This window comes from Pseudorasbora parva, chromosome 8, assembly GCF_024679245.1.
Source record: "Pseudorasbora parva isolate DD20220531a chromosome 8, ASM2467924v1, whole genome shotgun sequence".
In the NCBI taxonomy this organism is placed as follows: Eukaryota; Metazoa; Chordata; class Actinopteri; order Cypriniformes; family Gobionidae; genus Pseudorasbora; species Pseudorasbora parva.
Window position 1 is genome coordinate 21948446 of NC_090179.1, and position 25631 is coordinate 21974076.

Below are 25631 nucleotides of genomic sequence, written 5' to 3' on the forward strand. Positions count from 1 at the left end.
AACGAAGGTGAAGCAGAGCTCGCTGACTGATTAAACATTCGCCGTATCCAGTCGGCTAAACTATGAACACATCTTCCCGCTCTTTGTTCTTTTCTCAGAGAAAAGCTTAACTCCAAGTCTTCCAGAGTCGCGGTCAGAGCTGATTCGAAAGACCGCCGTTCGCCAGTTTCTGTTTACTAGTAGCACGCAAACGCAACTCGGCCGTCGTCATTATGGCCCCGCCCGCCGACTCTATACATGATGTGATTGGGCCGTCCAGATTTTGAGGAACAGAGCTCAGAATGGTATTGAGAGTGCCTAGACGACACTTGCGGGCAAATTAAATTTGCTGCCGCTAGGGTGCGTCTAGATTTCTAGGCTAGTATGCCCCTTCTGTATGGATAGAAAATTGTTATATTAGAGCTAGGACAGGACTTGAAAACTGGACATTTGGTCACCCTAATTTAATTTAATGTTAATGAAATTATTTGACCAGATGCAAATAAGAGTCAAGATCTATAACGTTCATTATTTCAATGATTCCAGTTAATGTATTCATTTATTTATTTTTTAAGGTGAAAACTTAAAGTTAAGCATTAAAGCATTAAAGTTCTTTGAATAACACGATTATGCTGCTTTCACATATCAACTTAATCTTTTTACTCAAGTAAAAGTGTAAAAGTACTGGTTTCAAAACTACACACAGCTCTGTGGTAATAAAGGCCTTCTGAAGCAAAGCATTGCATTTGTGTAAGCATATCCATACTTTAGGGGTGACCCCTAATAGTCGAAGATTCGATGCATCGATATGCAGGACCGGATTCGACCACTGATCTCATGGTCGAATCTTCGCGGGTGTTATGAAACGAGGATCATACCATTTTGGCAATATGGGGGTGCTCAATATTAGTGTTATAAAGACGTGTCGCGGCGCTGAGTGATCGCCCCTTTAAGGGCACTGAGCTTCGCACCGGACGCGCCGCGCCTTTAAAATTCGAACACCGACGGCGGCATTCAGTGCCTCTCCGCGGCGATTAAATGTATATTTCCCTCAAATCGTGAATGTACGTGCTGATTTCACCCTGTGCTACAAGATACACTCATCGTGCAGCTCTTCTGTCAGAAGTCGATTCAAAATTGAGCTTGTGCTTCACGTCTGCTTGAAGTGAGATAACGTTACCTGAGAGACGGCGCTGAGCTTCAGTCCGGTGTGAGACCCCCTTCAGGCACAATCGGCTTAAGAACGTGCATGTAAACACACTCAAAGTGTTCTTTTCCTCTCTAGGTAGGTATTTTTTTAGGTTTATTTATCAAAATGTTCTTTTTTATATTTGTGTGATGTTCTGTGTTTCAATCGCGGCTTTTAAATGTTATGAGAGAACGGTTAATTTACGAATGTGTAGTGTAGCCTAGTTTTGATCACTTTATTAAAAGTGGTGGCTGTGTGCCGTGTGTAAAGTAAAATAAAAATAGTCTTAGCCTCCTACTGACTAGTGCCCTGCCTTTTCCAACCCGTTTATACCGTTTTTTTTTTCTTCCAGTCTATGGTTTACACACACATAGATGATTCGACTATTGGTCGACCATAGAGAGATTCGAAAATTCTGATTCGAATGTGTAAATCCTTAGTCGGGGACACCCCTACCATACTCAAAACTATTTAAATTAAAGTTCCAGCTGATCGCCTTTAGTGGAAAACTATTGAAAGTGCCTTCTCGGAGTTCAAGATGCGTACGCAACGTCTGACGAGCGTAACTGGTCACATAAGCCTTTGAACTACAAAGGCACTTTCAACACTTTTTCCATAAACTGAATATGGAAGGCGATTGGCCAAAACTTTACTTTATAAAGTTTTAAATATGCATTTTTTTCTTACACAAACACATTGATTTACTTCCAAATGTATTTATTAACCTCCTGGAGTCGTGTGGAGCACTTTATTTGATGGACAGATGCATTTTTATGAACTTAAAAACAGCAACAATTCCTGCCATTATAAAGCTTGAATTAGCCAAGACTTTTTTAATATAACTGATTTTATTCATCAGAATGAAGAATGTCATATATACCTAGGATGACTTGAGGGTGAGTAAATCATGGACTAATTTTCATTTTTGGGTGAAATATTCCTTTAAAGTATAAAAGTAAAAGTAAAACTAATGCAAGGAAAAAATGCCATTAAGGACAAAACCTTAGGCCGCACCACAGGGGCCTATAGTGCACTACCTCACCTCCTCCTCCTCCTCCTCCACCTCAAAAACAAACACAAAACATTTTTCTAAAGCCATAATGACTATAATGTTATATTAAAATGTTAATGTTAATGTTGAAGAATTTGGGATGCCCATTGAAAATGAACACATTACAATACAATGCAAATACATTAAAGGTGTCATGAACTGGCTTTTTAAATTTTTGTATACTGTTGTCTGAGGTCAACTAATGATGTTCTTGTGGTTTATTACATTCAAAAATATCATAACTAATAAGTAATAGGCTATTTTACCTCATTGTTGATGATAAAAATAAAAAATAAAAATCTCATGAAAACAGATCAGATATGACTATCAGGTGGAAACTGTTGAAACGACAATCCCTCAGAAAAAACACAATTTTCAATGTCAACAGTTAGAAGCCAATCTAAGTACAAAAAGCGACCAATATAAGAGATCGGAAAAACATAATTAACAGGCATTTCACACAAGTTAATGCACACACTATGGGCAAAATGCCTCATTCATTGATACTGTATTGAACATTCATTAAACAGTGCACTTACCTTTGTGTTGCGCTTTGCTCTGACAAAACTACTGTATGTCATTCGTGAAGTACATAGAACACACAATAAGCACCGTCAAAACTGATGACTTTGATTCAAACCTCTTTTCATCAGCTGTTGGGGTTGCTAGTGGCAGATGTCCTTAGTGTATACACTCCCCTAAAGGATTATAAGGAACACCATACTAATACTGTGATTGACCCCCTTTCGGCTTCAGAACTGCCTTAATTCTATGTGCCATTGATTCAACCAGGTGCTGAAAGCATTCTTTAGAAATGTTGGCTCATATTGATAGTCAGAATAGCATCTTGCAGTTGATGGAGATTTGTGGGATACACATCCAGGGCACGAAGCTCCCGTTCCACCACATCCCAAAGATGCTCTATTGGGTTGAGATCTGGAGACTGTGGGGGCCATTTCAGTACAGTGAACTCATTGTCATGTCAAGCCAGTTTGAAATGATTCGAGTTTTGTGACATGGTGCATTATCCTGCTGGAAGTAGCCATGAGAGGATGGGTCCATGGTGGTCATAAAGGGGTGGACATGTTCAGAAACAATGCTCAGGTAGGCTGTGGCATTTAAACTATAATAATAATAATAATTAATTACATTTATATAGCCCTTTTATAGGCACTCAAAGTGCTTTTACATATGGAAGGGGGAATCTCCTCAACCACCACGAGTGTCCATCCACCTGGATGATGCGACAGCAGCCATATTGCGCCAGAATACCCACCACATACCAGCTGATTGGTGGAGCGAAGACAGAGTAAATAAAGCCAATCATTATATGCGGATTATTACGAGGCCATGATGGACAGGGGCCAATGGGCAAATTTGGCCAGGATGGCAAGGTTACACCCCTACTCTTTATTGAAGGACATCCTGGGATTTTTAAAGACCACAGAGAGTCAGGACCTCAGTTTAACTATGCCCAATTGGCACTAAGGGGCCTAAAGTGTGCCAAGAAAACATCCCCCACACCATTACACCACCACCACCAGCCTGCACAGTGGTAACAAGGCATGATAGATCCATATTCTCATTCTGTTTACGCCAAATTCTGACTCTACCATCTGTATGTCTCAACAGAAATCCAGTCTTCAACTGTCCAATTTTGGTGAGCTCGTGCAAATTGTAGCCTCTTTTTCCTATTTGTAGTGGAGATTAGTTGTACCCGGTGGGGTCTTCTGCTGTTGTAGCCCATCTGCCTCAAGGTTGTGCATGTTGTTTTTTCTCAAATGCTTTGCTGTTTACCTCAGTTGTAACGAGTGGTTATTTCAGTCAAAGTTGCTTTTCTATCGGCTTGAATCAGTCGGCCCATTCTCCTCTCACCTCTAGCATCAACAAGGCATTTTCTTAAGTAAGGTAACTTATTATTAGTAGGCCTACTTCGTTACTTGACACCTCTGCAGGCGATAAAGAAGAAGGTGAAGTTTCAAAACACTGATTTTAATAAAAAGTTCACTGAGTAGGCTAATCCATAACTGGCTCAGAATAAAAACAATTTAGACACCAATGCTATTAAGACCGGACAACAAACTTTTTGTTAAAAAAAATCCTCAATTGTGTGATGTCATTACAATTATTTTACTGCTCCTGATTGCGTCAGAGCCCGCACAATCCCAAAATAGTAAATATCAACCATTGATCGGACTGCCTCTGATGTGATAAGCGTGATAGCCAATAAAAGCAAGCAAGCTTCACCAACTGGATGTTGCGTGCTTCTAAAGCGGAATCTTAGCAGCCACAAGCATGCCACAAACGTGGACTATTGAGAAAGAAGATCACCTATGTTCTTTTTTCTCTTTGTGTTCTTCCCGTGAAACAAAACTCACATCAGGAGAACCAGCTGATGACGCTGATCGTCCTCCATCTGTTTTTTTCCTTAAGGTCATATATTGTAAAGTCTACTCTGTTTCAAAGTCAACTCATGGCTTAATCGCCTCGGGTAAAGCAAGAAAAAAACAACACATTTAGGTAAATAAGGAAACATATGGAGAGCAGTTGCCCTTTCTTGGAATTGGAGAAACAAATTTCTTTATGACCATCAGGATTTCTTGTACAAAGATTTTAAAAAAAAAATGAAAGAAAAGACGAGTTGGCTGTTTTTGTTCTATTTTTGTTTTAATGTAACATTTTTGTGATTTTAGGCTATAACCTGTGTTTAAATATTTTTGCACTTGCGTGAACAATGTAATATAGGCCTATAGCTAAATCTAAAGTATAGGTTATAAAGTAATGAATTGAATAAAATGTTTAAATGTAGTGCGTTGAAACGTGACATCTATGAAAGTGTATACAAAGAGAATGCTGACAAATCATGTTCAGTCACAACTTTTGAATTTGAAATTAAAAATATATGAATAAATGGCATGTTTGGGATATCAACCATGGATCAGTTGCACACTGCAAACGCATATCTGAAAGTACAACAGCACAACATGCACCGCCTACGGAGTGCAGAAAGGGTATGTGTGAACGTTTTACTCACATGTGTGTTGCACCACTCCTGTCGGATCTAAATCCAGCATCGACAGGAGATTTGTTTACAAATGAATCTGCAGTGACATGAAGTGAACATGTGTTCCCTACGTGAGCTGGAACTTCATTAAAAATAAAGTTCAACCACTCATGCTTATGTAGCTTATGCAGCGACTGTGTTCTTCCACAACCAGGAATAGCGCAATATCTTAATCTTCCTCTGCATGTTGTTGGCTATCTAGCATGAGCTCTCCATGAGTCAGTGGGCGAGGCTACTGGATTAGACGCGCTGTAGATTCTGTAGCGGCGGTGTTTCGTCACGCAATGACGTAAGTATAAAGCACAGGATCGTTCGCTGAGCCTGGTGTCTATAAAAGCTTTTCTTTGACTAACAAGGAAGTTTTCAACTCTGAAACTTAAAGGATATTCTTATATTACCATGACCTTTTATATATCAAAAGCTCAAGGGAAAGTTGATTTCTCAATTCCTCACCCCTTTAATGTCAATTAACTGTGCAGTCCATATTTGTACAGACATCTCCTGTATCTCTTCTCCATTGTCAGGCTTATGTCAATGATCTACCCATTCTCAAGGAGCTATTCTATAATTTCCCCTGAAATGTTATGTTTAAAAAGTATGTGATCCATAATGCGCTGCTCTCAGCATACCTAAAATATTGACATTCTTGGTCTAGCCACAAATGAAATGAATGTACATCCTGTTTTTACACCTCTTCTTGTGGCGTTATCTCTGCTTTCTGTTTGGAATGGGGGCCTTATGTTTACAGAAGAAGCTCAAGATGTTCCCGTGCCTTGCCTAAGGCTGTTGATTTAAATCCAAAATACCATTCTTCAGATACTTCTGCCATTATATCATACAGCCAGTCTGTGTCATGCATCTGTTCAAGCAGGCTGGTGGAATAGTGTATACCACCACGCAAAGCTTACATAAAGGATCCTTCAAATGCACAACCAGTCAACAACGACACATGAGCGCAGCTGTGTGAGACAGAAGACCAGGTTCATTCACTTACTGTAAATGTAAACTGCAAAAGGAGTTGCAAAGGATTTGTTGGGTATACAGTCAGCTAAAAATCGTTTAGTCACCCTCATGTTGTTCCAAACCCGACCCGTAAGGTGCTCTTTCAATGTGCACATAAGAAGATGTTTAGGAGAATGTTCAAGCTGCGACAAAATGCAATGTGAAAGCATCATTAAAGTAATTCATATGACTCATAAGCAAGTTTTCAGATGTGAGGGAAATGCAATTCCACAGAAGAGAAGTTGAATGGGTTTGCAGCAACATGAGTAAGTGATGATGTAGTTTTCGTCAAAGTTTTTTGACCTTTCATTTTGGCAAAAGTACAAAAGTTTAGTGGAAGTTCAAAGTTTTCACCTGGTAACCCAAAGGTTGTAGGTTCAAAGCCTGCAAGGTGTGATGCATGAACCAAGAGTTACACCACTGTCCTTGAGCAAAATGCTTAACCCTTAGTTATCTTTTCTTTGCCAGGGACTGTTTCTGTTCTAAGCGTGCTGGTGGTTCCTTTAGATAAGAAGGTGTCTTCTCATTGACAAATTGCATTTTAAGTACATTAGGTCCCTAAGTCAAGCCGGCTGGAAATCTCCTCAGATGTGAGGATGAGCTGTCACAGTTCAGTCCCTCCAGCACATCCACCATGGTATGTATCAGCTACTGTACATGTTGAAACGTTGCCCTGTTTGCTCAAAGCGTGCTCTGGAATGATTGTCCACTGAACAGATTATGAATGTTATGTTCATTTTCATCACCATCTTAGAATCTTTCACAGCCAATCATGATGCAGTTAGTTTCCTTAATACCATATTCAGGATGAGAAAAGACACTGCATTTATTCAAATTGTAAAGTCCATACAGTCACAAACTCTTTTTTTCAATATTTTGATTATTGTCAGATAACGGATCATTTATGCGTCTCTGGATGTTCTCAAGTCGATATTGTAGAAAGTATTTCAACAGTGTTAATACTTAAAATGATATAGTATTCGTCAAATAAAACATATTTTATGTTGCATTTCCATAATGTATTTATGTATAATGTAGGTTTTCATCTTTGCATAATATATCCATTACTATGCACCGCAGGGCCCTTTCTGCACCCGTCTGCTTTCAGTGCACATGCTCGTATTGTTCAATCTGGGATGGACTAATGAGACCATGACCTCCTTTTGTTAGTATTCTGCTTGAATCGAAAAAATGTGAACATTACAGTCTCACTCCCAAAATTAGTGTATTCTGCAGAACCGTGAAAAGGCTCACATTTGACGATAATGTCTGTTCTGCATCCACAGGGATAATAAGATGAATCTGTCCCCTCTTTTTTTTTGCCCAGAGTGCTTTGACCATGTGACAGCGGTCCCGAGTGAATTCCCTTTGACTTCTTATCTTCCATATGGCTTTCCCCTCCTCTGTGTGCTCACATTAATCAGAGGGATCGGTTTGATTAAAGGGGGTGGTCGCCTTGTTTCTGACACAATGACAACAGTCTAAACATTTCAGTGTGACTGAAAAGAGGAGAAATTTCATCCAAGAGAAGACACTGATGACAAAATCAAACTGTCACTTCAGTAAAGGGTTGTAAGTAAAGTGCATTGTATTGTTATTATTGTTATAGAGTAAGTGATAAGGGATTGAGGAATGAGGTGCTGATGTTTAAACAGCCATAATATATAATTTGGCACAGTGGGGTTTTCTTTGTTAGACTGGAGAAACTGACAAATGTTGTAGATATGGCAAAACAGTATGGTCAATGTTTTATTGGGAATTTAACACTTTCAAGATTACTTTTAATCAAGTTGATGTTCAGTGTCTAGTGACATTTTTTTGTTAGAGAAATCAAGATGATATTTAAATTCTATACTATTAAAAAAAATATCCAAATAAAACAACTAAAATAAACAATTGTCACATCTTAAAATGTTATCTATCAATCTATAAAAGAAGCATTCAAAAATTGGGGTTGTGAGATTTTTTTTTAAATAAGTATTTTATGCTCTCTAAGGCTGCATTTATTTGGTAAAAATACAGTAAAAAACAATACTAGTGTAAAATATTATTACGTTTAGAAATAATTGTTTTCTGTTTTCAAATAAAAGCTGAATTTTCAGCATCATTACAGTGTTGTGCAGTGTTGTGTTTGTACTGCATTACAAGTAATGGGAGTTACAAAATCAGATGACTTTTTTCAAATAATGAGAAAAGTAATACATTTCTTGTAAATTTAAAAGAAAATATATTTTTGCATTTAAGTAGTGCAAGTTTACTTTGTTTTCCCATTCATGGACTGATTCATCTCCTGTCCCCATTTTGAGAAAAATCGTGAGTTGCACAGGCATTGTGCGTTATAGGGACTTGTACTTCTGTGTGTTTCAACCACAGGGACAAGGTCTAAATAAAGGTAAAAAGGTTAAATCCAGGTAAAAATGTCCCCCTCAGAAAATCCCTGCTCATGAGGTAGTACTTTTTCAAAGTTCAGGAACTTTCAGGGGTGGGACTTTGGCGCTGAACATGCAGATTGGTTAAGTTTATGGAGCATTTTGATTAGTTGACTCCACACAGCATTTTATTCTAACTACAACTTTTAAAAGTCTATTGCGGTGCATGCAGTAAGAGTTGTTTGCTATTCGGATCAACGGTGAGTGGAGTTTAAAAAAATATGACTAATGGACCAGTATATGCAGAGGACGAAATCCAGTAGGAACTGGAATGTCGCGTGCAGTCCTACGTCACCGGACGAATTTGCCTAATCTTCACGGTATAGATTGGGATAGAAACGCAGACAGCAACTACAGGTCTGGGGGGAAATTCCTGGGACAAATGGTAATTTTGGTGGAAACACTGCTTAAGTTACTTTTTTTTAGGAAGTAATGCAATACTGTAACGCCAAAGAACCATTTCTAATTACTAATTTTAAGAACAGATCTTGTATAATATCTTTTTATCTGTTTCTGTGAATTCAGAGAGACAGGTTTTCTAATAATAATAAGTGCAAAAGGAAGTGCCAAGAAATCGATCGTGCTGCACTGTACTGTTTGTGTGCTCTACAAGATAAAAACTGTTTGTGCTGAAAGTAAATCATCTGAAGCGTGAAATGCACTGAGATGGTCTCAGGTGGAGAAGTTGCTTCTCATTATATAACATATAACTGCAAATTCAGTGACCATGTTCACCACATGCTCCAGTTATTTAATCACACGGAACTTGCCTCGTAATGAAACCCTGCGGGATACAATCGATTTGCCACCTTATTGCAAATCACATGCACAAGAGTACTTTTTGTTTCTTTTTATTCTGAACTAACATCTTGTTTTATGTGGTTTTGGTTTCAAACTGTTCGCTCATTAGGAGTGGTGAATCACGCTGTTGCTTTGATACACATGAGAGAGAGGCAGCTGTCTTGTTCAGTTGGTGTGGATTGAACAATAGGACGGACAGGTGCTGGTACAACTGCGCTCCTGGCACTCATTGCCTGGCAGCTCTGCCTCAGTCTCGCACACGTTGCATCTCAATGCCTCCCCCGCCAGTCCTTTCTATGGCCTGGCAGAATCAGCAAGTCTAGCTGTGCGTTCATGCACTGTTTACTGCTGTTTTGTTGGCCTGGAAGATTATTTGAGAAAAGAAGATGTTTATATTGGGAAAACACTCACAGTGACAATGAGGCTTTAAAGAAAAAATTCAACCGAAAATATATATATTTTTTCATTTTATATATCTACATGTTATATGTTATTAAATCATGTTATATTATATTTATAGTGTTCCAAGAATTTGTAAAGAATGTAGGCCTACATGTTGTTGCAACATACTCACACCCAATTCGTCACCTATTGACGCTTGGTCAAGACCCTTCGCCGTCACTTTTTAAAGGGGTCATCAGATGCAAAATTCACTTTTATATGGTGTTTGCATATAAATATGTCTTTACAGTGTGTTGACTTAACCACCCTACAGTGATTAAAATGCAATCATTCCTTTTTAATCCTCAAAAAGCCTAAACACTCTCAATAATCAGGCCATTTTATTGCTCATATTGCATCAGATTGCTTATGCGTCACACAGGACCACTGACGGACTGCTCCATATTAGCATATTTATGCCCTCAGCCAGTTCTTCACTTCACTTCACTTCACTTCACTTCACTTCACTTCACTTCACTTCACTTCACTTCACTTCACTTCACTTCACTTCACTTTTAATTTTAATTTAAGTATGTTACAGACTTTACATGAAGACCCTAAAGAGTCATACCAACATCCGATGACCCCTATAGTGTAATTTTTGAAGCGCAGGGTACTCCGATGATTTTAATACACACATGCATTGGGCATGAGAATATTATCGTCATAATAAAATGATATATTGTGTTATGATTTTGCCATTTTGAAATGTTGGAGTGTGATTCTCAATTAAATTACGCAGCATAATTTTATTTACATCATAACCCAAACCCATCCTTAAACATTTATCTATTATAAAACGTGGGATTTAAAAGGCAGATACGACTGCAGGCACAATTTATTCAAAAAGTACAAGTAGTCCTTCCAAGTACAAGTAGGTAAGGCTTCCGAGGCCAAGCGATTTGTGTGAAGAAAATCTCCAAACGTGATCAGTGTTTCCATCTGCCGAAGATCATGCACACATTGAAAAATTGCTGCCCGAAGAAATATTCTGTCAGCTTTGATAGTGAAATTGCATTGGCTATCATGTCTCGTGAATGACTGCGTCATGCTAAAGAGTTGGTGTATCTTTTGAATGAGATGACTGAGTGAGATGAATGAATGAGTGCGTGCGAGGTGGGGATCATCTCAGCGATTAACACATTAAGATCAATTATGTTCTTTACATAAAGATATCGTATGACTTCAGAAGACTTGGAATGCAACATGAGTTAATACTTTTATACAGTTTTTGGTCAGTTTTCGCAATAAATATCCGTGAATGTGCTTTTATTTGCCTTTTATATGTTTTATATTGAGAATTGGATAGGTTTTGGGTAGGAATGGGGTTAGTTGCTCAAATATAAAAGTAGCCTATACATATTTATAAAATGTCTACTTTTACAAATGCAAATAATTAAATGCTTATTGATCTGACACATTGGGCAAACAACTGAAATCAATGGGGTACACTGTACTTCGAAAAATGACCCTAAAGGGTTATCGTTTGTTAAAAAGTGATGCCGAGGGGTCCTGACCAAGCATCAATATGTGACGCTTTTCCACGAAAATAAAAAAGGCAAATATTTTGTTGACCAACATATTACCCACCTAGTTTTTTCAGAATACCATGTATTACAAGTTACAAAAATCTCATGTACATATATTTAATTAAAAGTAAGTTGCAGTTATTGATGGATTGCGAAACCTGTCTGAACAAATTATTGAATGAATCGGATTCAAACCGCCAACTTACTAACAAGTTTTAGATTTTTTTTTTGGCATTTGTTCATAAAACGGACATAATGGCCATATATACATTTTCCTTTAGAGGAAAAGGAAAGTAAGCCTGACAAGCCAGACCCACATCAAGATGTTTGGTCTGGAAACTCACCATTGACAGCGCTCAATCCGAGGGGTGGGATAAACAGTTGTCTTTCAAACTCCCTCTGCGCGGCGTGCACGCAATTGGATAGCACTACAACCAACCAGAGCTAGTTGAAAGATTAAACTTTCCCCACATCCGGTTAACTCCGCATCCAAAACTCATTACACATCTTCCCTTCTTAAGAATGACTTAAGTGCCGTTCTTTGTTCTTTTCTCAGAGAAAAGCTTAACTCCAAGTCTTCCTTAGAGTCGCTGTCAAAGCTGATTCGAAAGACCGCCGTTCGACAGTTTCTGTGTTTACTAGAAGCCAGCAAGCGCAACTCTGTCGTCATTATGTTAAGCCCCGCCCACCGACTCGTGATTGCCCCGACCAGCTCAGACGTGTATTGAGAGTTGCTAGACGACACTCGCGGGCAGATTAGATTTGCTGCCCCTAGGGTGCATCTAGATTTCTAGGCTACTCTTGAGTGATATTTGAACAAATGGTTATATTATAAATAGCTGGTATGAATATCCCTACATACTGTATGTGCCCACTTGTTCAAAACAGGCGATTACCATCAAAGCCTTGAAAATCACCTTGTCACCTTGAACTTCAGACAAAAAACATTTTTTTAATGTCCACAGGTGTAATTTACTGGCATCAACCTAGATATCATTTTCAGAAAAATTCTCTTGACTCATGCAGACTCATTCAGATGTATTTTCCTGGGAATCACTGGATTGTTAAATGTGACTCAGCTGATCAACAGCCAACCACTTCATACTTTAATGAAGGTTCATTGTGGGCTGATAAGCGTGCTACAAGTGTGCACAGCTGTGAGCTGCGTGTGCCTGGGTCTCTGTTGAAACAAGCTTGGCCTTTGTGAACTCAGTAGAAGCTTAAGCTGAAATTATCGACTGCTTGTCTAATCAGACACCTCCTATAACCTCCTGTGCTACTGTTGTTGAGTCATTACGAGAGATCTGGCTCTAGATGTCCATGTGTTGCCAAACATTTCTCAGTGGCCAACGTGAATGTCTTGAATTTCCTGTCCAGGCTGATGTCTGTGTTTATAGTATGGATGGATTGTTTCACTGCTAATATAAAGAGAATTGTTTCTTGTTTCTCCAGGCAGCATTAATCAATTTCAGAAGTCATATTTCAGTTGAAGCCGAGGAATGTAGTAGGGAGAGCGGGGCACAACCTAATGCTTTTTGACTTTCACAGTTTGTGTAAATCCACTTGGGGTTTAGAGTGTCTTTTTCCCCCACATTAATTTCACACGTCTAGTACAATTATGTTTTTTGGTTTCATTAATACAGTGTATACTTTTTTCTTGATTTACCTCGAAAGAATGAAAGTGAAATGTGACATGCCCCATAGGTGGGGCACACGTAACATGTGAGCAGCACATTATAACACAAGCATATGACAGCTTAAAATGTAATAAAAAAAAATCCAAGAAAAATGAAAATATTTTGTCAATAAAATACAATTATTATTATTTTTTTCAAATAAAATAGCTTTTTTTGGGGGGGACAAAAGATAGCTATTGTAACGAACTGCTCTGAGACAGAAGGTTGGAGATCCAAACGCAGTATTTATTGAAGGGTAATCCAAAGTCGTAGTCCATAAAACTCGCAAATGTCATACACAGGCAAGCAGTCCGAAAAGGCAAACACAACAGAAGGAACAGGCAAAAGGGTAATCCACAGAGAAGGCAAGAAATCAAAGACCAAGATACATGAAAACAGGGAAACGCTCAGAAATGCAGTTGTGACACTAAACAAGACTTCGCAATGAATGACAGAGTGAACAAGGTAAATATAGGCAGAGGTAATTAGGTGATGAGACACAGGTGTAAACAGTGAGTGCTAATGAGTCCAAGGATAGGATTATGGGTAATGTAGTTTGTGATGGAGTGACAGTCCGGGGTGGAGTGCCCTCTGGTGGTGATCACGGGCACTCACACTGGTGAATTGTGACAGCTATACAGCATAGTTCAAAACAATAATAATTAATAATTTCTGAAAATTCACTCTTTATTATAGATTCTCAACAGAATTCATAAAAGTATAGAATAGAATAGCATAGTTCTAATGCAAAAAAACATGCCCCATCTGCACAACTGGGATTTTAAGTGGGATTTAGTGTCTTCTGCTGGTTAGATCAGCCTATATAGAAATAGAGATGAAAAATGAATTTAAGTGAGAAATTTACTTCTGCTATGGTTATATAAATGTTCAGTGATATCTTCCAAAGTTTTTTTAAATTTTGGGTAAATTTTTCTATTGATAGTGTTGATATGGCAACTAGTAAGTACACTAGAAATAAAAAAAGTACACTAAATTTCGTTATGCTGGTTGGAAATTATTAGCCTGACAAGCCAGACCCACATCAAGATGTTTGGTCTGGAAACTCACCATTGACAGGGCTCAATCCGAGGGGCGGGATAACCGGTTGTCTTTCAGACTTCATCTGCACGGCGTGCACGCAATTGGATAGCCCTACAACCAACCAGAGCAACGAAGGTAAAGCAGAGCTAGTTCACAGATTAAACTTTCGCAGTATCTGGTCGGCAAAACTCAGAACACATCTTCCCTTTTTAAGAAGGACTTCAGTGCCGTTCTTTGTTCTTTTCTCAGAGAAAAGCTTAACTCCAAGTCTTCCAGAGTCGCGGTCTAAGCTGATTCGAAAGACAGCCGTTCGCCAGCTTCTTTGTTTACTAGAAGCAGGCACACGCACAACTCTTCCATCATTATGTTAAGCCCCGCCCACCGACTCTATACACGATGTGATTGGCCCGACCAGAGTTTGGCTTTTACAGCTCAGAAGTGTATGGAGAGTTGCTAGACGTCACTCGCGGCAGATTAGATTTGCAGCCGCTAGGGTGCGTCTAGATTTCTTGGCTAGGAAATTATAAAATGTGTGCTACAATTACAATTACAATTGGGGGTGCCCAAATGTGTTCCTCAAGTTCAGTTCCAACCTTTATAAAACACAAGTGACCCACCAAATCAAGGCCCCGTCCACACGGAGAGGCGTTTAGCTATATACGTATTCATTTTGTACCATATCAGCGTTTCGTCCACAAGGATCCATCGTTTTGGGAGCATGAAAACGATATTTTTTGAAACCGGGTCCCAGAGTGGATCAATCTGACAAACGACACCCTTGACCCTTGCGTTTTTGTGTGTACAGCCACTCCATATATTTTAAGAAAGTGATGTCATCACACCACGTCCGGCATGCGAAAAACTCATGGAAAAACTAGAAGGGATACCACTATGAGCACTGGGCATGCGCACATCAATATTGCAGTCCCAGTGAACCGGAAGTAGCAAGTGAGTTTTCTTCACTGCGCATTTCTTAGTGAAATGGAATATTGAACAGAGGGCAGAGTCTCGCGCTCATAGCAGATGAACGGTAGAGGGGAGTGGTTACGCATTTTAAACCGCAAGCCATCAAACTGACATCATCTGAGAAGGAACGCCGTTTCCAGTTAGTTAAATAATATTTTTTTATTATTATTTAGAATTTTGAGGGTATTTTGTAGGGGTGACCCCGAATAGTCGAAGATTCGATGCATCGATATGTAGAGCCTGATTCGACCACCGATCTCACGGTCGAATCTTCGCGGGTGTTATGAAACGAGGATCATACCATTTTGGCAATATGGGGGAGCTCAATATTTCAAAAAAGTGTCGCTGAGCTGAGCATCGGTGTGCGACCCCTTTAAGGGCGCTGAGCTTCGCACCGCGCCGTTAAAATTAGAACTCGTTCAATGAGTGTACACACACCGGCGGCAGCATTCAGCGCCTGTCCGCGGCACTCGGGAAGTTGTTTAAAATCTTGCCGCACCACAGAGCGCTTTCGTGCAGCTCATCTGTCAGTCAATTCAAAGTTGAGCTCGCATGTATATAATGTGCGCGTCAGGTGGCGGTGTGAGATCTTGAGGCGTGGGGCTGAGCTTCGCGTCCTTCACTGCCTTTAGGCACAATCGGCTTCAGAACGTGCATGTAAACGCACTCAAAGTGTTCTTTTCCTCTCTAGGCAGTTATTTTTTTCGGTTTATTTATCAAAATGTTCTTTTATATATTTGTGTTATGTTCTGTATTTCGATCGCGGCTTTAACATGTTATGAGAAAACGGTTTATTAATGTTTATCCACCATATTACCTTTTAGGCTATTTAAACCTAAATAAGAAAGCCATTGTCTGTTCGTCTGTCAGTTGGCAGGCAGTTTTGGTCGCTTTATTAAAAGTTGTTGCTGTGTGCAGTGTGTAAAGGAAAATAAAAATAGTTTTACCCTCCTGCTGACAAGTGTCGTGACCCTCCCAACCCATTCACACACACAGATGATTCGACTATCAGTCGACCATAGAGAGATTCGATAATTCTGATTCGAATGTCTAAATCCTTAGTCGAGGACAGCCCTAGTATTTTGTGATAATATGCAATATTTATAAAAACTTTATTAGCTATTTTTCCCCATTGAAAATAATAAAAAATGCATACATTTTTAGAGGTAGTTATTGTCCTCTGGTGGCAGTAAAAAAAGAAAAAAATGATGTAATGCTCTGTTATGACCACTAGGTTCCTATATAACGCTATATAAAGCATAGACAGTAAAATAAATGGACACAGCGACCCCATTGACTTCAACGGCAAAAAGTGAAGTCAATCAGAGGCACTCACTTCCTGATGGCTGAGCGAATTGCGCAGGCTCAGACTGAGCTTGACGACGTAAATGTGACGTACGCAACCTGTCTGACAGTTGTAGGTGTGAAATCTGAATCACGTTTTTTAAAATGTTTGTACCGTTGCTCTTGGCTCACTGGGCTTCTCCCCATTCTTCCCCTTTGACTTTATCGGACTTTATGTTTCCACGTCCTCCTGACTGTCTCATAGGCAGTAAAAGATTGCCTGCGAGCATCTCCTCCTGTCTATACGGTAATTTCTCTACTGTGCGACAGAGTCACATTGGTTATGACGCAATCGTTAGCCTATTTTTAACAAAAAACAGCTTCTACAGGGGGATAGTGTAAGATTCAAGGTAATGGAGCCTTTTATACATTGTTGTGTTTCTTTAGAAATAAACAATGGACAAATGGAGTCTTTAAATACCTCAGATGTAAAGTTATTCACTGTCAAAGTGACGCAAAAATGAATGGGAGTCAATGGGATGCTAACAGCAGGTGATGGCTTGGTTAGCAATGGCCGCCCCTATGGGTGGTATGCTTTCTGAGTGCTAGATTACCCCCATAATAAAAAATGCCTTATAAATTCTTTAGTGTTTTTAGACATAAATACTTATTTTTATTAAGTTGTGGATTTGGATTTATACTTAGACATTCTCAAAGATTACTTTTTGTCAAGGTTTAGATAAAAAAAAGATATATGTTATATATCATATATATATATATATATATATATATATATATATATATATATATATATATATATATATATATATATATATATATATATATATATATATATATATATATATTTTCATTGAATTTTGATTTTCATTGAATTTTGATGTTATATGTTCAAAATGTTCTCATCTGTGCTCAGGTTTGAATGTAGTAAAATTGATGCAAAAACTGACATTCAAATCAACATATATATATATATATATATGATTTGAATGTCAGTTTTTGCATCAATTTTACTACATTCAAACCTGAGCACAGATGAGAACATTTTGAACATATAACATCAAAATTCAATGAAAATGTAACAAAAATGAACAGGTATGTTTTATCACCACATAATAGATCTAATTTTAACCTCTTATTTAAGACTTTTGGCTCAATTTTACCACATTAATAACAGTTAATTTGTATGTGTATTTGTGTAAATGTGGTTTGTGTGTGTCTCTGAGTGTGTTTACATTTGTGTGTGTCTGAGTGTTTGTGTCTGTTTTGAGCTCATGATGTTTTAGAGTGTAACCTCTTTCTTGTTGTTTTTTTTTTTTCTGGCTCATGGTTGATTTGTGATTTGTATCACCAGGTTCCCTAAGTTTTTGTGTTTTTCTCATTCATTTCCTTTGTCGGTCATTTTTGACCACAAAGAAAACAAGTGTCACTATTTTTTTCACGATCCTTTAACATAACCGAAACATCTCCATGATTTGTTTTGAGTGTTCACATAGCTACCAAGTGTCATCCCATTCCGATGAACCAAAAATGTAAAAATTTAAAAACGTAAAATGTTTCCATCATTTTTTCTGTGTATTAATGCACGGATTAATTGTTCAGCCTAAGATCTGTAATATGTGCTAACAAAGTAAATAAGATCGATTTTGATTTCATGAAGACTTTAATTACTGTACTTACCTAACAATATTGCATGTTTAGTGTTGGGGTAGGTGTAGGCGTTAATAAAATCTGGTAAGTTGCAAATTTATTTATTGTTATTTTATTGTGCGATTTTGCACCTTCTAGCCACAACTCTTCTTCTCCATTTTTAGTGTATTTCTGTGGCAGAATTACAGTGCCACACACTGGTCTGGCATGTACTATACTACATCGTTTTGAGTCATTGTCAGTGCTCTTGTGTGTATGCGGATATTTCTTGAAACGAGAAAAAAAAAAGATCGGATGGGGAAAGCTCTGGTTTTGTGTGTACGGGGTCTAAGATCTTTAGGAGCTCTTGATAACTAGGTATGTTAGAGCAGGGCTAGATTTGAACTCTGCAGGTTGGTAGATCTCCAGGAACAGGATTGGGCACCCCTGATTCATCTCAATGCTAGTTGTTTTCGGTTTAACACAACATTTAGAGTCAAAGTTCCAGAGCTGTGATGTCAAAGATAGCAGATAAGGAAAAAAAGGTTAACACCTTTCATATATCTTCAAAAAAATTCAAAAAGAATCAGCAACTGTTAAAACATTGACTATAACAAAATATTAGTAAGGTATACTGTATAATTGCGTCCTAATGTATTCTGCATGAATATATATTGTATAGGCCCTTTCACGCCATATGTGAAAGGAATAAGCCTCTAGCTGAAGGAAATGCAAATTCACACCTGTTCATTAGCGGGCACAGCTCAAACCTTTCAGCTGTGCTGCCATTCTGGATCACAGAAGTGTTGAGATATGCAGGTATTATGTCACTTTGTAGGCTTACAGGCAGTTAGCATCACAGTGGTTCCCTCTGCAATAACCCAACATGATTTTGCATAGGCTTTAGTATGGTGGCCCAGTAGTGCAGCCATACTAAATTAAACCACAACACAACGAAATCACCACAACACAATGGAATTAAACCACAGCGCAAAGAAATTGCCACAACACAGCAAAAACATTCCACAACACAACAAAATCACCACAACACAATGGAAATGCTCCCGACCACGAGGAGACTCTCAAAGTTAGTTTTCCTTGCCATTGCTCTATAGATTGGCCAGTCTTACAAATATATAAAAACTATACAACAGTTTTAAGTGTGTAACCATTAAATATCGACATGAAATATCAATTAAAAATCACCTACATGCTTTTTTTCACCTACATGCTCTAAAACACCAGCATATTTATTCTCGAAAACGCTTTTACAGGCTGTCACGGCACTTGATGCCCAAGGGAACGTCTGCCAATTCCACCATGCAGTGAATTAAAATTACTTTTAACATTTAAAAACAGACATGTCAAAATTCCACAGCTTTGTTGTAGGCTATTCTAAAAAGTCTGACTCAATAATGCACAACATTGGAATTTTAACATTTAAACAACAATAAAAAAAGTCATTTTAATTTCATAAAATTATACGTTTCGACCACTTGGTGGAATTGGCAGACGTTCCCTTGGGCATCAAGCGCCACGATCGCGAGTAAAACGTTCACTAGTATATGCAGCTATAATGCATGTAGGTGAGTTTGAATTTATATTTCATGTCGATATACAATGGTTAATACACTTAAAACTGACTGTAGTGTTTAGACTGGCCAATTTATAATGGCATTGGCAAGGAAAAAAAATTTGCACTCCGAGAGCCCCTCGAGGTCGGGAGCATTTCCGTTGTGTTGTGGCAATTTGGTTGTGTTGTGGCTCGTTTCCGTTGTGTTGTGGCGATTTGGTTGTGTTGTGGCTCGTTTCCGTTGTGTTGTAGCTCGTTTCCGTTGTGTTGTGGCGATTATGTTGGCTGCGTCCCAAACCTGTAAAATGTTGCCTTCGGAGGACACATTTGAAGGCAGGAAGGCATTAAGGCACGGCCGAATCTAATGTTTGCTTCACTTCCCGTCTCCGGAGATACCTTCATCTGATCCATTTTTGAAGGCACCATACATGTGTCCTTCGCTGCCAGGGCCGTTTCTAGCCTTTCTGGCACCCTAGGCGAGATTCATATGTTGCACCCCCCCCCCCCCCTTTTTTTTTTTTTAAACTTCAACTTATGAAGTAAATATGACTTCCTTATTTCATGGGCATATTGTACATGCATTAATCGAATAATGTAGCTAGGTTTATTATCTCTGAGATCACAGATGTTGGGGGGTTCGGGGGCATGCTCCCCCTTGAAAAATTTGAATTCTATGATCTACATATGTGTATTTTAAGATGTTCTGAAGGCCAAAAAATAAGATAACAATAGCTTGAAAACCATGTCACTCGGCGCCGCTGCGGATTGAAGAACACAGTGACACAAAGACTAAAAGACGGGACGAAGCAGTAGCCGAAGCCTTGCGCCAGTTTCATGTTTTAAAGGTTAATCACATATTTTTTTAGGGGGGGCTGAGGCATAAGTTCATAAAAAAGGGCCTAGTGACGCCCATGGTTATGACAGTATTAGCCTACTTGATCAATTTACACTAAACAGCTATCTCTGATGTAAAAAAAAAATTATTCAAATTAACTGCTATAATGTTCTGCACCTGAAATGAGCATGGCGTGTGGTCCGTCCAGTACTAATATTCAGTGTAATGTTTTGCTCAACGTTATGATAGAGGGACCAGCTTAGTAGAGAACAAGTAACCAATAAGTAGGCTATAACTGTATATTTCGCTTTCTTTTTACGATACTGAGCCCCTGATGGCTTTGACCTTTTCATGATAATGAAACTAAAGCACGCTGTAACGAGTAGAAATATAGTGTGGCCCCTTTAAGAGTTGCGCGTGCTCCCTGCAAACGAAGTCTGCATTTTGTGTATGTGCGCACTGAGTCTTGAGCTCCCATGTGTGGGGATTATTTTCTGTTTTCTGTTGCTAACAGTTATTTTGTTTTATTAAGTAATGCTGTGGACGGAAAGGGAGTTTGTGATGAGAGTTCAGCGGGGAATAAAGTGCGATCTGTTTGATGTTAATCGCCTCCGTGTTTGCATCATAGACCGTAAAAAAATATGGACGACTCGACATCATCCGTTTCCGCTTGCCATATTTGAAGCTTTCAGGAGGCCTTGCACGGCGCGGACATCTTGGGACCGAGTCTGCGCAGTAGCGATTTCGGGACCGGAGTTGCGCAGTAGAGCGCAGGAAGTAGAGCAGGAAGTACAGCAGCGATATCAAAAGCCCGCCCACACTCTCGCAGATGCAGAACAATGAATTATGTTGGTGTGAAATAAACAGTTATGGAAATGTAGAAATTAAAGCTAAAGCTCTAATCTGCTCCCAAAAATTTCGAAAAAAGTCCGTTAGTGCCTCAGTGACAACTTCACTCAGAGAAGACGTCAGTCTCAGCTGTCAATCATGACGTCACACCCGCCGTTTTTATAGCATCAAATAACTAACTCAAACTAAACTTATTTTTAAAACGAACACCTGAAATGAAATCATCGTGATGATAACTGCCTTCAGTGACATAAACTAACTTTGGGGAAACATTTTTGAAGTGTAATTTTATTATTTAGTTTGCCTCTCGTCCATTAGAAAACACAGAGGGGCGGCTATACTGGGACCGGTCACCGGGGGGCGATCGAGGCGCGAAAGCTTCAGTAAATGAGAGGGAGACTGCAGGCTTGGTTTGCATCCACTCCAGTTACATTAAGTGAGCTATCCGCATTTTTCACTCGGACACAAGCGTTACAACGCCACGGATGACGACGTTCCCTGCCGCCCTCTACATGATCTCATTTCATTACAGCAGCACCACTATCACCATGGCGACTTCACTCCAATAATCGCCTATATAATAATGCCTTGAAATAGCAAAAGTACGAAATATTAATAATAAAATATATATGAAATAACTAAAAAATCTTGTTGGGGCGGGGGCTCATTGACGCCCCCCAGCTGTTGGCGCCCTAGGCGACCGCCTGTTTGCCTATGCCTAGAAACGGCACTGTTCGCTGCCTTTGATATCCCACAATCCTGTGCTTTCCATTCAGTGACATTTGAGCTGGGGAAAAAAGATGGTGTCCAGAAGTTGTGTTTGCTGATCAGTTTGTGTGTAATGTATGTTTTTTACCAACATATTACACTTCTGATGGAATTTCTAGCGAGAAATCACTACTGTGGTTATTAAATGTGTTTAGTTCTCACCAAAGCTCTCTCTATTTAGCTGTAGATCATTAAACTATAGACCCTTTTACTGTTTGTATACAATGATGACGTAGTAACGTATGCACGCGCATTTTGGCAACAAACTGTGGCGAGAATCAGCAGCATGTCAAGCTACGTGAGCGGATTAAGCAACACAAACCGAGAAAATTATTTTAAAAAGTTGACTTTATCAAATGGTATTCGGCTACCAGATCCGTGTACTATAGTGGAGTGGATAGAAGACGTTAGCAGATGGCCAGTTGGTCGGATATATACGTATTTAGAAACCGAGCGTGTACACCCTAGACAAGCATATAAATCACAGGATGCTTATGAATACGTTGTCTGTAGGCATGGACAGAATGTCCAATACAATTTTCTACATTTATTCTTATTCTTCACACAGACATACATTTATCCTTTTCCTTACATTTTATGTTGTTATTGATTCGTATGTGTCGACACACTTTTGTTTAAAGTTTAATTTTGTAATGCTATAATACTTTAATAGCAAATATGTTGCTTGCATACATTTCTCAGATGGTTATTTTGCAATTAAACTATTAATAAAATCATTACAAATGAAATTGATAAGTACTGTGATTATTGATATGATAATCTAGGGGTGGGGGTACATTATACACACCAGTGGCAGCCAATGTTGGGAGGTTTATTATAAAGCATTAAATTTCAAGTGCAGTAAATGTTTTACAAATGTAATTTTTTATGCGAGCATTTTTATGCCCTCGTTCCAATCAATGCATTATTCGCCTGCAGCCACAGGTACCGCCGGTTCTTCTGAAACGGCCGTGATCCTGTCGGAATCCTATAAAACTTAAGCCCATTGGTGTGGAATAGCGATTAGTGTAACCGAAAACGCAACAGCCAGACATTTTGATGCTGGGAAACCGTTTTGATAAACTTTCGGAGTTGCTAACAAGTTAGAACCATAGACTGTAAAAAAATAGGGTTAGAACCAATAGGGAACAACACCACTTCCATTGCCAAAATGCGCGCGCAACTCTTTGACCACGTGGGCTGTAAAAGGGTCTATTACACTGTCTTAGAAGTCGGACCGAAATTAGTTTCGTGAGGTGCCTTCAGGCACAAAACGCTGCCTGCAGAGTCATTGTCTGATGAGGCAACAAGGCAACAAGTCAGCTGCCTGGGTTTTCGGACGCAGCCGTTGTGTTGTGGCGATTTTGTTGTGTTGTTGTTTAACTTAGTACGGCAGCACTACTGGGCCACTGTACTTTTGGATTAAAAAGTTTATGACACTTACACGTTTTGTCCATCAAGATCATTTTCTAAAAGCCTAAAGTCTGGTCATAAAGCATCTCTATGTTTGTAACTTTTTATATAAAACCAAAATGCTTTTTGAGAAACATATTATGAAACAGAAAAAGTTTCCTAATCATTACCAGAATAAATTTCTAAGACAATAAGAGGGAGTGCTTTTGAATAAGCCGCCTCCTTTTGTGTTCATATAGCTTGTTTTTTATTTTGCACTAGGAAATTAAATTCGCTGTTGGAATTAGATTTATTATGATGATGCAGTCTTGAGGAAAATATTGAGTTGCTTTTAAAGAAGTACATGTGTATATGATGAAATGTAACATTAAGCTGTACTTTTTAGGAAACTACCTGCTTGATTCAGTCGGCCATCACAGCTCATGCTCCCCACGTCTGCCGCTGCCTTTCAGTAGAAGGAATTTGCTCCCTGATTTTTCCCATCAACTGAACAAGTTAAGGCAGGTGAGGCTGGAGTGTGTTTGTAAAGTGAATTAATTTGCTCCTCATTCCATTGAATATTCCTGACATGCTGCGTTTTTCTCAGATGAACACGGCAGAGGTCACATAAACACACATACTCACTCCGCATGCCATATCTAGCAGATAATCACAGGGAGACTAATTTACACTGCTGAAATAACAGGTTTGTGACAGGTTTCTGCTATCACGACGTGTTGATAATCAGAGTCACTACTTGAACGTCCATCATCACACACCGTCATCTGCTCATAAAACACATCTGCTGTGTGCAACAAACAAACATGCTCAAAGCAGGGCCATGCGGGGGAAGTCTGAAATGAGGAGGGAAAGTTTGCTCTGGGTGTTTGTGTAGGTTTTTTCAGTACAATACAAATTCATGTTCGTAATGAACTGGCTTTTTTTATACTGTTGTCTGAGGTCAACCCATGGGAACAAAAAACATGTTCCCATGGTTTTTAAAAACATCATAACTAATAAGTAATAGGCTATTTTCTATACTGGTTTTGAGGCTCTCTTCTGAACGCTGGATTTTGATGGGTGTGCCGCACTGGAGACTTGGAAGTAAACGCCGACAGCTAGGATTGGATAAGATTTACATATTTAATGAGCTTCCACTCCCATATCAGATCACATGAGGGAGGGATTGTTTTGAAAGCGGCCAGAATAATTATCTGACAGGGTTCTTAAAACGTATCAAACAAACACAAGGATTTATCTCTCATCCACCTGCGATTTATTTATTTATTTTTATTACTTTGCCCGCCCGATCAGTGGATATAAGTGCGAACCACCCACTCAAGTCAAGAGAGTGAACAACGCAGATCAAGAAAATAATGTTATTTCTCCCATTTTTCATTTGTTTTGATTGTGTTTACAGTGTGCAATATAACATGAGTTCATGTTTCGCATGTAAAAAAACATAGTATTTTTTACACAATTTACTTATCTGTAGACCGCTGTTTTCTCTGTCCTAAAAAAGTCCCTCCTTCAGAAATACGTAATGAGTTCTGATTGTGCCAGCGCTTCCCGTGTTGTAATTTGACAGCAGCTTAGCGCACGTTGCCCGGAAAGGTCCCGCCTCTTACCGTAACGGGGCGATGCAAGCGTTGAATGCGCGCTCTTCTCCACGTGGGAGGTTTATATGTTGAACTTTAATCTTGTCCAAATAGACGCTTTATTAAGCAGTACATAAAGTATTGAATGAAAATGTCATTTGAAACATCTGTGTACCTGTAAATATTGCATTTATTCAACTTCAGCTGATATAAAGTTTGCAAACACAGCACAAGCGTCACTGCATAAAGACAGAGTGAACTAAATACCAACACTGATGACTATCTTAAACGAGGGGGACAGGTGACAATGATGACAATTAACTAAACACAGCTGAATGGGACTAAACTAATGAGGGTAACTATGAAAACAGAAAAGTGGTGGGAAACAGAACACGTGACAACTCAAAACAAGGAAGTACAAGGAGAAAAACACAACCAAAATAAACCATACATTTAACAATATCACCATACTTGCCCAATTGACTAATTACATAAGTTTTCTGAACTATTTAAATAC

General features: G+C 38.9%; 1 protein-coding gene across 2 annotated transcripts in view; it reads left to right on the plus strand.

Moving 5' to 3' along the window:
* The first annotated feature begins 7837 nt into the window (after positions 1–7837).
* stard13b (StAR related lipid transfer domain containing 13b) overlaps positions 7838–25631 on the plus strand; it is a 136765-nt gene continuing 118971 nt past the window's right edge. The window contains exon 1 of one of the 2 annotated variants that reach the window (XM_067450401.1): positions 7838–7857. The gene's annotated coding sequence lies outside the window, so the exon portion shown is untranslated. Of the gene's footprint in view, positions 7858–23936; positions 24042–25631 lie in introns of those variants that run through there. The other variant, XM_067450400.1, reaches the window with a different exon arrangement.